Raw genomic sequence first — 11893 nt, 5'->3', positions numbered from 1 at the left:
TGGTGTCCTTTTCCTAAGAGTCAAGGTCATGGCATGGTGATTCTCGGGATGGTCAAGAGGGAACCTGGAATAAATAACTAAATTGATATGTAAATACAAACCTGGGTATTTGCTCTGCATGAGATGAACTAGCAAAAAAAAACCAATATCGGTCATTTTTAGAATTTTTCTCTAAGGAGAACTCAGCTGTCTGGAGATCTCTGGAGAGCAAACGCAGCTCTTGAAGAATTTTTTAAAATAAGATTTCTGATTTTAGTCAAAATCCATAGAGAGTAAACACGGTTCTTTTTCGAATTTTTCTTAGCTCTTTTGGAATTATTTCTAATAGGATTTCTGACCTTGGTTAGAAATCCCAAGAATTACTTAGAGAGTGAACAGAGATCTTTTAGAATGTTTTCTAGCACCTATGCAGAGAAGGCTTTCTGAAGAGAGAACACAGCTCTTTTAGAGATGGCTTTCTGATTTTAATTGGAAATTCTAGAATTATTTCTAGAATTTTTTTTTCTAACAGGATTTCTGACTTGGTCAAAAAAATTCCAAATTTTTTTTATAGCAGCTTTTCTGATTTTGGTCAGAAATCTCATGAGCTATCCAGAGAGATTTTAGAACTTTTACTAGCAGAGAGAGCTGTCTCAACTAGACAGCTGTCTTGAGCAGAAAGCTAGGTGACTCAGCCACAGTGTTGCTTTAGAATAGCAAGTAAAAGCTGTCAAAAGCAGAGCAGAACACACACACACACACACACACACACATACACACACAGAGAGAGAGAGAGAGAGAGAGAGAGAGAGAGAGAGAGACAGAAACAGAGACAGACAGACAGACAGACAGACACAGAGAGAGATAGAGCAGTCTGAAAAGGTGTCTTGAATAGACTACAGAGTCATGGGCTATCCACAGAGAGCTATCTAGGGAGCAACCCTGAAGAGAGCGCGGGTCACTAGCCTGGACTATGATTTGACTTCACGCCATTTTTTTTTCCAGACTCCCAAACAGCTCTTCTCTCAGAACCTTTCTCAAACCCAGGCTGATCCTTGGCATATTTCACACACACACACACACACACACACACACACACACACACACACACACACACACACACACGTGGTGGGGGAGATGGGGAGGATCACCACAAGAGAAGACATGTTCTCAGTAGCTACACCAATCACATATTTATAAAATGCCTACTCAACACTCACCTATGTGCCTAGGCATCATAAGATGTGCACATGTTTCTGCTCCTAAGGCACATTGTTTGAAAGACAAACTTGACCTGTGAAAACCCAATGTGCTTCTTGAAATCCTATACCCCATAGTCACAACCAGCAGACTTCTTCCTTTGCTATATCACACGCCATCAAAAACCTTGCACATGCTAGACAAGCTCTTTATAAATGAGGCTATGTCCACAACATTTATGGTCAGCAAACTTTCTGTAAAAGGCTACAAATTAAATATTTTAGACTTCATAGAATATTAAGCTTCTGCCAACGCTACATGATTTTACTTCTGTGCAGAAGTAGCCTTAGACAATCCTACATGAAAGGATATTTCTGCTTCAATGAAATTTTATTTATAAAAACAGGCGGAGGGCTACAAATGAGCAGAGCAAGATTGACTGTTGTCAGATCCATTCCTATATGCTATTTTCATTAGGTTAAGAATATTACTGGGAAAGATTGGTTTGATTAAATTCTGTTATGGACCACAAGATGACTCAGAAGGCAAAGGCGCCTGCAGCCAAGCCTGATGATCCAAGTTTGATGTCTGCGACCCCAGGTGCTTCTCAGTGTCCCAGGTGGAGGCATAATGGTTTTGTGCACTGTGTAAGGTTTACCCTGGTGTTACTCAAATGCTGATTTCTCCACCCTAATATCTTGTTTCCATCTGGAAGTAACATCTATAATGTTTATACCTAGAATCTCCTTTCTCAAGTTTGTGTAAACAATTCTTACCATTTATTCTCTGCTTCGTCAATCAGTGCTGATCACCCAATGGCTGGGCAGAATCAGAGAACAAGAACAGGTCTACAGGCCAGAGGGCAGAGAGAGGGAGAGAGGAGAGGGGAAGAGAGAGAGAGAGAGAGAGAGAGAGAGAGAGAGAGAGAAGAAGAAGAAGAAGAAGAAGAAGAAGAAGAAGAAGAAGAAGAAGAAGAAGAAGAAGAAGAAGAGGAGGAGGAGGAGGAAGAGGAGGAGGAGGAGGAGGAGGAAGAGGAGGAGGAGGAGGAAGAAGAAGAGGAGGAGGGGGAGGAGGAGGAAGAGGAGGAAGAGGAGGAAGAGGAGGAAGAGGAGGAGGAGGAAGAAGAGGAGGAAGAGGAGGAAGAGGAGGAAGAGGAGGAAGAGGAGGAGAAGAAGGGGGTTGGGGATTTAGCTCAGTGGTAGAGAGCTTGCCTAGCAAGCACAAGGCCCTGGGTTCAGTCCCCAGCTCCAAAAAAAAAAGAAGGAGGAGGAGGAGGAGGGGGAGGAAGAGGAGGAGGAGGGGGGAGGAGGAGGAGGAGAGGGACAGATAGGGAGAGGGGGACAAAGGGACAGATAGGGAGAGAGGGAGAGAGGATGAGCAGATCAACCAAAATGATGGAGGAACTGAAGCCATGAGGAAAGGGTCCACAGTCAGATCACCAAAACATCCCTGAAGCCCAAAGAGCCAGATCAATAATAATGAAAATATCATGAGATGGGTCTGGGAGGTAACCAGAATAGCATAGGAGGTTGGGACAGATCATTTAACTGCTCAGCTTTTGAGGTGCAATTTTCAGTACATCTTGCTCTCTCTGTGTCCTTACTAAGGCCTAGCGTAAGGTAAAGAAACACAGCCTCCAAACTAATTCACTGTTTACATTTATATTAAAGATAATTTTTTTGCACACAAAGTCTCATTTGTCAAGTAGCCTTATTTCTCAAGCTACTGGAGTCCAATTCAGAAATGCTTTACCTGCAGGCCTGTGTCCCTGACATGTTTTCACTTCTTTTCATCTAGAATTTTCAAACTTTCAAGTCGTACATTAAGGCTTTTCCTCCTCTTGGAGATGGGGTTTGTGCAAGGTGAGAAATAAAGATGTGGTTTCCTTCATCAACATTTGAATATTCCAAAGGGACGTGTGTGTGTGTGTGTGTGTGTGTGTGTGTGTGTGTGTGTGTGTGTGTGTGTGTCTGTGCCTGTGTCTGTGTCTGTGTCTGTGTCTGTGTCTGTGTGTGTGGTGTGTTGTGTGTGTGTGTGAGTGTGTGTCTGTGTCTGTGTCTGTGTCTGTGTCTGTGTTTGTGTCTGTGTGTGTGGTGTGTCTGTGTGTGTGTGTGTGAGTGTGTGTCTGTGTGTCTGTGTGTGTGGTGTGGTGTGTTGTGGTGTGTTATGGTGTGTGTGTCTGTGTGTGTGTGTGTGTGTTGTATGTGTGTTGTATGTGTTTCTTCCCATTCATTGAGAACATACCTGTGTGAAATGTATCTTGATCACATCTACCCTCAACTCTTCCTGGATTTCCAATTCTACCAGGACCATCTATTAAAGAACCTTCTGTTTCCCTGGTGAATATTTTGAGTATCTTTGTGAAACCCCCAGGAGCTAAAGTTTCTTAGGTTTACGTCTCGGTTTTCTGTTCCTGTTCATTGAGTGAGTGTGCCGAGCTGTTTCTATTGCTGTGGCCTTGTCGTGTGACTCGAGATTAGGTACAGTGATAACTCTAGGATTACTCTTTTCGTTCAGTCAGGGTTGGCTAAGACTGTATGTGCTTCTAACTAATTTTAAAGATTGTTTCTTTGTCTTCGAAGAATAATATTAGAACTCTGATGGGCATTGCATGAAACCTCCAGACTGCCCTTAGTAATAGGACCATTCTCACAAAATGGATTCTACCAATCCAAGACCACGAGAGGTCCTTCCATCCGCCACTCTTTTAATTTAATTGCTCTCTTGAGAGTTTTAACATTTTCCTTATAAAGCCACTTGCTTCCTTGTGTACGTTTATTTCAAGGTATTTTTAAGGTAATTTTGAATGGTATTGTTCTGATGCCTTCTTCCTCGACATGGTTTTTACTGATATATAGAAGGACCGCAGGCTTTGCTAATTTTAGATCCTGCTACTTTGTTGAAAGGGCTTTAGTGAAGGTTTTTTTTTTTTTGGTTCTTTTTTCGGAGCTGGGGACCGAACCCAGGGCCTTGCGCTTCCTAGGTAAGCGCTCTACCACTGAGCTAAATCCCCAGCCCCGTGAAGGTTTTTCTATTGGAAAAATTGTGCTATTTGAGAATAATATAATGAATCTTTAGCAAAATACATTATCAGTTAAAAATCCATAGATCCATGGTAATAATTTTAAAAAGTGAAATACCATCAGCCGCGTCTTTGAGGCTGGATTACCAACCGATTTCCATGGAGACCAGAGGGGAAACTAAATTCACCTGTCTCTGTCTTTCCGTGGGAACTGCCTTTCACAGTAACTAAGTGATGCCAGTTCATGATGGAATGCTACCAACTAATCCTAATGACAGGAAAAATTAATTAGAGAGGAATCATTATTCTGTAATATCTAATGAAATTATATATTCAGGCAACACTTACAAATTGGTTTTAGGGCCATGACATGAGTGGCTGATTGGGAACTGGGTACACGATGCCAAAGGAAAACACATGAATCATCCTCTGCTTGTAAAAGGAAACGTTAATGAACAGTGAGGGAAGAGGGCCATTTGGAACACTGCAGCCCATGTTTTCCTGCTTCTCAGTGATCATAGGACAAATGGGACATTCCTGATGTTATGCGGTGTGATACCCACATCACTTTCCAAGAAGTCTACCACAGTATTTACTTAGCATCATCAAGATTTTAGAACCAAATTCCAGGGAACAGAAAATGCTAAATAACACCCCATTTGTTGTATTTGCAAACTAGATAATACCCAAGGAAGTTTGAATATTCCTCAAAACCATTACCTAAGTCTTTGTGTTGGAAATGGCTTTAGATCAAATGAGAGATGGGAATCAGAGAAACTGTCTGACCCTGGGTTCAATAATGCTCGTGATAGCCAACTACGTGTATAGGACATGAGGTGAAAAAAGCGAGAGAAATTTAACTATAAATTGGCCGTTAGCTAGCACTTAATAAGGTAACTGTCATTTAGCATGCTTCTGACAGACTTTTAAAATAATCTTGGAAGCCACACAACTAGGCAATATGTTGGCAGATTCTCCCTAGCTTTTCCACAGAAGACATCTCTGACTGAAGTCACCTAACAGGTTTAAAAAGGCTGTGTAGCAAACATCTCTCTTTCTCTCTCTCTCTACCTAATAACAGAAATATGCGGTTCGCTAAGTCTCCCAGGCCACCAAGGGAAAGAAGCAGTGTGCTATCTTACAGTTCTCTGGAAAGGAAGACTTTTTCTATCCTTTCAGTTAAAAGTTAACTATCCTCAATCAGCGATTCCATATCAGTATGTATCTAGATTCACAAAGCACAGAACATCTCAGTAAACTGAAACTAAAAGGAGCCCAGGTCTCTGAAATCTGACGAAGTTCCTACTCTTTATACCCAATCAAAGGATTACATTTCCTTTCAAATCCTTACACAGCCTTTGTGTCTACAACACCTAGGGCAGACAGTCTAATAACACTCTCAGTGGTCTTCGGTTTGCTGGATTTCCAAACAAATCTTCTCTGGGAACCCAATCACTTGTCCCCGAATCACTGACTTTGACTCAGCCTAGAATCATATGGCTACAAGATCAAAAATCTCTTTAAAATTCTGTATACTAATGAGATGTTTTAAGTCACTGGGTCTTGATTCCAACTACCTCACGTTCTCCCAGGCCCCTAAAAAAATTCCATTCTTGAGTACGTGTTGTTTTATTTTCTCCAAGGCAGTTTTCACTAACTGAAAAGATTTGAATTGATTCTTTTGGTATGCTTTGATTGCTTTCCCATCTCTCAACCCCAGAATAGGATCTTGTTTGTTGTATTTGCAAATGTCTTCTCACAGCCTCGATCCCATGTGTGGTGCATAATAGGTGCTTCATAAAATGTTAATTTTAAAAAAAGGTGCCCCAACATATAACAAAGACACATGCTCCACTATGTTCATAGCAGCCTTATTTATAATAGCCAGAAGCTGGAAAGAACCCAGATGCCCTTCAACAGAGGAATGGATACAGAAAATGTGGTACATCTACACATTGGAATATTACTCAGCTATCAAAAACAATGACTTTATGAAATTCATAGGCAAATGGATAGAACTGGAAAATATCATCCTGAGTGAGGTAACCCAATCACAGAAAAACACACATGGTATGCACTCATTGATAAGTGGCTATTAGCCCAAATGCTTGAATTACCCTAGATCCCTAGAACAAACGAAACTCAAGACGGATGATCAAAATGTGAATGCTTCACTCCTTCTTTAAAAGGGGAACAAGAATACCCTTGGCAGGGAATAGAGAGGCAAAGATTAAAACAGACACAGAAGGAACACCCATTCAGAGCCTGCCCCACATGTGGCCCATGCATATACAGCCATCCAATTAGACAAGATGGATGAAGCAAAGAAGTACAGGCCGACAGGAACCGGATGTAGATCTCTCCTGAGAGACACAGCCAGAATATAGCAAATACATAGGCGAATGCCAGCAGCAAACCACTGAACTGAGAACAGGACCCCCGTTGAAGGAATCAGAGAAAGAACTGAAAGAGCTTGAAGGGGCTCGAGACCCCATATGTACAACAATGTCAAGCAACCAGAGCTTCCAGGGACTAAGCCACTACCTAAAGACTATACATGGACTGACCCTGGACTCTGACCCCATAGGTAGCAATGAATATCCTAGTAAGAGCACCAGTGGAAGGGGAAGCCCTGGGTCCTGCTAAGACTGAACCCCCAGTGAACTAGACTGTTGGGGGGAGGGCGGCAATGGGGGGAGGGTTGGGAGGGGAACACCCATAAGGAAGGGGAGGGGGGAGGGGGATGTTTGCCCGGATACCGGGAAAGGGAATAACAATCGAAATGTAAATAAGAAATATTCAAGTTAATTAAAATAATACACACAGAGACACACACACACACACACACACACACACACAAATATGCTCACACTGAATCACATTTCGTATTGTATCCATACAAATTTTTGCATGGAAAATCTGCTCTTTTTTTTTTTTTTTTTTTTAGTTGGACATATGGCTTCCCGTAGAAATGTGTTGACAAAAAATTGGGAAGGGGATGCTTTTCCTTTTCCATATGCGTGCAGCCTGCGCGGCACAGTGTCCGTTCACAGAGACGGAAAGTGGATGGAGGGGCGAGGGACCCTAGCTCACTGCGGTTGGAAGTCACGTGTGAGCGTTCCGCTGTGCACAGCTGGGAGACAGCCCTGTGAAGTCCAGAGAGCTGAGTCTTACAGCACCTGCTTCTGAGCTGTAACCTGTTTACACTTCTCATAATAAGATGAAACCCGGCGTTTCCAGAAAGCTGGTACAGGAATGTTCTAAACATATCCTGTTGGAATTAAATCTTCGGTCCTAAAAATAAAGCTTGCTGTGTTCCAATGAGAGAAAATTAAAACATTTTACTTTAAAAAATGTGACACTGGTAATCATGATCCAGTGTAAATAGGAACATGTTCTCCATCTCCAGGAGGCATATATTATATTACGATCAGGTTTAAACTTGTAGACTACAGAGACTCTGGCTCAAGAAATACTAGTAGCAGAATTGTGTCCTATATAGAGACTATATCCCCTAATGATGCAGTCACATGCTTAGCGTTTTATTAGTTGGCATTGAAAATTCTATCTTAAGCAATAAAGGCCATCTGAAGAATCCCCAGAGCTGATGTGCCTAATGGCTATGTATCTTTTGGATCCTTTAATATTTCTTTTCATGTGTGGTGGTGGGGGAGAGAGGGTGTGTGTGTGTGTGTGTGTGTGTGTGTGTGTGTGTGTGTGTGTGTTTCTGCATGCACATTCGAGTTCACACATACCAATGGTCTATGTATAGAGGTCAGAGGACAACTGTATGGAGTCTGTTCTTTCTTTCCATCTTCCCATGAGATGCAGGGATCAAATTCAGTTCAGTAGGCTTGACGAGTACTTCTACATGAGACATGCTTCATTCAAGTAGTCTCTATGCTACTCAACCCATGGGGAATGAGGAACAAGTATCTGGCACCGGAACATGGTAGTTGTTCTGTGGACAAGTTACCAGTTTTCTATGACCAGGGTCTTTCCTTTGTGGGTTTTACTTGTTGTTATTAAGCTTAGCTGTCTAAGAAATATGCTATCATATTCAAGGGAAAACCTAACTACTAACAAAAGGAAAGAAGTCCGTCTTGAATAGTAGCTGCATCTAAACAACAGATGTACAGAGAGACAGTGAGGTGGTTTAAGGGTTAAGGTGCTTGCCACCAAACCAGATGCTGTTTGATCACCAAGACTCAAGTAGTAGAATGAGAGAACTGATTCCTTCAAATTTTCTTCTGATATCCACATGCACAAATGCATATGGAAGCACAAAACACACACAGGTTTGCACACACGCACACACACACATACACACACAGAGAGAGAGAGAGAGAGAGAGAGAGAGAGAGAGAGAGAGAGAGACCAAGACAGATTTTCAAAAGAATTGGCCACTTTTTGAAAACTTATTGGAAATATGTAAATGCAAAAGGACAAATTAAAACACCAAAACCAAAGAGGATTTTCCCCAGGAATACAGGGAGACTATAATTTAATGTATTATTTTCAGTTATATGAGTTTTTACCCATTTAGCATGGAAAGGTATTTTCTTGACTTAAAAAAGAACATAACAAATCAATACCGAAGTCTATGAGTTTTCCCTGTTTTCTATTTTTTATATGAACAACAGTACCGGTCTTTTAACTTTATCATAAGAATTAAAAAATTATTATTATAAAGTACTTATAATAGTTATTGCTATACAAAATTGTTTTAACTTTTATACTTGAAAATGTTATAAATAAATAAGTAAATAAATAGATGAAAACATTCTTAGGGATTTAGACCAAACAAGCCAGATTTATTCCATGGGCCACAGCTCACATTCTTTCAATCTAGAACTCTATTACAAACAAAAAAGAATTCCCATTAAAATTAAGACAGGATTCTGAGAAGATTGAAGAGCGAGAGGCACTTGAAGCTGCCTCCTCTATTAGACAGCGATTGCAGAGGCTGGTCTCGTTGATGAAACTATTTTGAATCTCCAGAATGCACTGAAAGAGGTAGCTTTTGGAAAACGTCTTGGACAGCAAGCTGTGGTTAGTTTTGTCATGTCAGCTCTTGGCTCAATAACAACTACCCCGACCCTAGGACCAGGAAAGTTTCCTCTGCTTGCATTCCTAGAGAAACCTGTATACAGCTTGTGGCCACAAACACAATGCTGTCCACAAATACAGGGGACCTGTGATTGGGACATCAATTACTGCTACTGAGGACAAAACAGGCAGCCTCTGTGGTTATGTCGTTATGTCGTAAGCCGCTTGTCTGTCTACTGATTTCCAGGGGGTTTAAAGTGTTGGCTCCCATCTCCCCACCTTAACTGTTTCCTTCTTTTGCAGAAGCAAGACATTGAACACATCCAATGCAACAATATCTAAGGAGAAAAGTGGCTACACGTGCCCATGTAAAGAGGATCAATTGATATCACACAAGATCCCATATTATTTCCAAAGCTGCCAAGAACGGGACAGTTGTCACTCCATATAAAAATTAATTTGAGATGAATCATAGAAATAAAATCTGAAGCTATAAAGTCCTATTTTATACTCTATATGTTTATATAATATATATTTATATTTATAAAACAATATATTCGAAGGCAATAACAGGGAAGATTTTTAAAACATTAAGTTTTAATGAGAAAAATAACTTCAGTTCAGCTAAACTTTAAAATACCTATTCGTCAAAAGGTACTAAGAAACTAAAATCCTATGAAACCATGCATTTAAAAACTGAGTAGTGACTCCTTTTGTGGAAAACATTCTTAGGTCATATACCTGAAAAAAATAATAACTAAGAATTACTAAGGTGTTCCAATAAATCAACTAGAAAAAAATGTGATCTCTTTAGATTAAAAAGGAACAAAAAAATTGATGAATTCATAATAACAACCAAAGTTGAACCACCAACACCCTATGGCTTTAAGAAAAGAAAAGGAAAGGAAAGGAAAGAAAAGAAAAGAAAAGAAAAGAAAAGAAAAGAAAACCACAGTTTTCATGAGCAGGAGGATAGTTCAATCGGCAAAGTGATTGCTTGCCTGGAAATATGAAGTTCATAGCACTGTGTATCTGGAATCCCAGGGCTGAGGAGTCAGAGATAGGCGGATCCTTGGAACCCTAAGACCAAGTAGCTTAGCCTAGTTGGTAAGGTTCAGGCCAGTGAGAGACTCTATCCTAGGCAGGGGGCATGAAGAGAGCCAGTATGAGCAGGGGTAATTAGCTTCTGAGGAATGACAACCAAAGTTGTCCTCTCTCCTCCATAATTGTGGCACCAAACTCCCGAACATGCACATGGATCCATACATATGCTTGCTGAAAATTCAAAGCAAACACTCGTGCAGTGTTAGGGAAATGCAAGTCAGAAATTTCATGTAAAATTAAAGCCACTTGCTTCATTTCAACAATTTTATTCTTAGATATTTAGCCACAGAAACAACGGTAGCTATATCAGCCCTAAAAGCCCAGATCCGGGAGCAACAGTACAGGGAAACATATTACCTATGTTAGTGCCAGGGATTCAACATTGTAAAGAAATCACCACATGGATGGCAAACAATTATGATTAAAAAAAACGGACGCTTGTCATTCCTTTCATGTTGGTGCTGTAAGAGCGCTGCATCGGCTTTTAGAGATCAGAACAGCGCCTGCTTTCCAGGTTCTAAATCAGGAAACAGCAATTGGAGTTTTCATCTAGGCTACCTCCCCTCCTCCACTTTTGTTTTGCCCTGGTAAGAGAACAGACTGGGTAATTTATAAACAATAGAATTTTGTTTCTTGCCCATCCGGAAGCAACATCAGATTCGGTGTTTGACGGAAAATGTCCCTTTCTGTCTTCAAATACAGACTCACATGAAAGAACAAACCAACAACTGTGTTCACACTGGGAGCCAGTGTGCTCCCTTCTGCATGGTCGAAAGGTCTGTTTATCCCACCGATGCCACAGAGTCGGCATGATGGCATGAGGTAATCACTTCCCAGGGCCCGCCTCCTAATAGCCCCAATAGTAGAGTTTGGGAATCATTGAACTTCAGAGAGACATGTTCAGATCACAGCAAAATCTGAAACTAAGCCAAAAATAGTGTCAATTTTCCACGTTGTCAAATTCCCTTTCCTCTTCCTCTGTTCTGAGGAGATATCTACTCCTTTGACCTTCATCTCCGGGTTGGCAGAGATTGCTATCAGTTCACAGGACCGCGGTCCAGGCACTGGACACAGGCTTTCTGTGCAGGTTACTCAATAGAGAAGGGACACAGTTAAGTATCCCTAAAGAGCTTCTCATCAATGCAAGCCCTCACCTTCCCTCAGTGTTCAGGACCACCCCCCTCCCGGCCGGGATTCTGAAACATGGTTTTCACAGGGGCCCTGGACTTCTTGAATGATAGAAATTTGTCCTGCAAATTTTCTCACTCATCTTTGCTCCCATCTGTCCTCGTCCTCATCCTCTTCCTCCTCCTCTTCCCCCTCCTCCTCTATTTTAAGCACACGTCTCCCTTGGAAAGAACAAAGACTCTGTAAAACTGAATAACCCAGCTGGACCATGGGAGAAAGAGTGAGTACAGGCACACTGGGGAGAAGGAGTTTAACAAAAGGGAGGGTAGATCATCTTCCTGGGGAGAAAGGAATTGCTTTGGGGAACGTTTGTATCAGGGCTGAGGGTCAGCCTGGGACAGGCAGACCCTG

The 11893-nt window shown here is 41.4% G+C and overlaps 1 non-coding gene across 1 annotated transcript; it reads left to right on the top strand.

The window, feature by feature from the left end:
* The first annotated feature begins 292 nt into the window (after nt 1-292).
* LOC120097970 (U7 small nuclear RNA) lies at nt 293-356 on the top strand. Its single transcript, XR_005495925.1, has one exon. It is a non-coding gene; the product is annotated as a U7 small nuclear RNA (small nuclear RNA).
* Nucleotides 357-11893: the final 11537 nt, after the last annotated feature.

Source organism: Rattus norvegicus, chromosome 17 (genome assembly GCF_036323735.1).
Source record: "Rattus norvegicus strain BN/NHsdMcwi chromosome 17, GRCr8, whole genome shotgun sequence".
Classification (NCBI taxonomy): Eukaryota; Metazoa; Chordata; class Mammalia; order Rodentia; family Muridae; genus Rattus; species Rattus norvegicus.
Note: the sequence above shows the minus strand (reverse complement) of the source record. Positions and strands in the feature narration are given on the sequence as shown.